The sequence below is a fragment of the Hylobates moloch genome, unplaced genomic scaffold (assembly GCF_009828535.3).
Source record: "Hylobates moloch isolate HMO894 unplaced genomic scaffold, HMol_V3 SCAFFOLD_9, whole genome shotgun sequence".
NCBI classification, from domain to species: domain Eukaryota; kingdom Metazoa; phylum Chordata; class Mammalia; order Primates; family Hylobatidae; genus Hylobates; species Hylobates moloch.
This window is the reverse complement of record NW_026652284.1, coordinates 61,992,747-61,994,449: the sequence shown is the minus strand read 5'-3', so window position 1 is coordinate 61,994,449 and position 1,703 is coordinate 61,992,747.

The following is a 1,703-nucleotide window of genomic DNA, read 5'->3' as shown; positions in this document are numbered from 1 at the left end:
TTTTTATTATTACCATTATCATTATTTTTAGATTCAGGGTCTCGCTCTGTTGCCCAGGGTCTCACTCTGACTGTGCTGTGGTGCAGTCATGGCTCACTGTATCCTTAAATTCCTGGGCTTAAGTGATCCTCCTCTTTCAGTCTCCTGAGTAGCTGGGACTATAAGTTCATGCCACCATGCCCTACTAATGTTTTAATTTTATTTTTGTAAAGATGGGGTCTTCCTGTGTTTTCCAGGCTCCTTGGCCTCCCAAAGTGCTGGGATTACAGATGTGAGCCACCGAGCCAGGCCGTGATATTTACATTATTAAAGTTAATAGTTCAAACTACTTTTAGAGGCTTTGTTTTGTTTTTGTTTTTTGAAGACAGTGTCTTGCTCTTCTGCTCAAACAGGAATGCAGTGGCATGATCACCATTCATTGCAGTCTCAACCTTCTGGGCTCAAGCAGTCCTCCCACCTCAGCCTCCCTAGTAACTGGAACCACAGGCACATGCCACCATGCCTGGCTAATTTTTTAGTTTTTGTAGAGACAGAATCTTCCTATGTTGCTTAGGCTGGTCTCATTGGGCTCAAGTGATCCTCCTGCCTCAGCCTTCCAAAGTGCTGGGATTACGGATGTGAGCCATTGCACCCAACATACTTTTAGAGGTTTTTGTGTTGAGTTACAAATATTTGAAACTTGCAAATGTAATTTAATATACGTTCTTATTTTTTGCCTGTAATATTTCCAACTTTTCTAAAAACATATTTTTTCTATAATAGCTTTTACATCTATTTATTCTAAATGCAATTGCATATTTTGTGTCTGAAATTTCTTTAGATGCTGAAAAAGGATGATTGACAAGTGAATTATCTAATAATATTTGAAAATATTTCTTTGAGTAACAGGACTTCTTAGACTTAACATGTATATGTTGTATCAGGGTATATTACCTTTCTGCATGTGTATACATACACAGAAACATACATAAATATACATATATGTACTTAAACACATAAAATATATATACTTGCCTTTTAACGAAATTGTGTTCATTCTATCCTGTACTTACTTGTGAAGCATTATTTGGCTTCGTTATGAATTACCAGCCATTCTTAGAATTGGTTTACAATGCTAAGTCAGAAGTTTTCCTGGGATATGTATTATTCTAACTAATTTGTCCTTAATTTTAAGATCTAGTCTAGAGCCTAAAATACCATGTTTGAAGAAAACAAAAATAATTATTTTAAACTGTTTCCTTTTACCTCAGTTCCCGGTGTTTACCCTGCCTCATTTAGAAAAAATACGTACTTTTTATTACTGTCTATTTAGTCACACACATAGTTTAAAATTTCAAATACTGCTACACAGTTCAGAATGAAAACCAGCATTTTCCTGTTCCATTCTATCCCACCCTAGTTTATCTCCTCAAACTCTTTTAGCAGTTGTTGCTGGTATTTACCTCCATCTTTGAAAAGGATAGATATGTTCTACTAAATCTTTATTTATTGGCTTCACTCCATCTCAGTTAACTTGGTATTATGGAAGCAGACTCCATGAGTTGCTTTTCTGTCCTCCTTTCCATCCTTCTACAATAGTGATATATAAAATTTTTTGTTAAAATTATGTCCATTGTTTAACTTACGACTTTTATGAATTGGTTAGCTAACAAGTTAGATTACAGTTTCTTTCCTGTGCAACTTTTTATACTTTCTGAAATTAA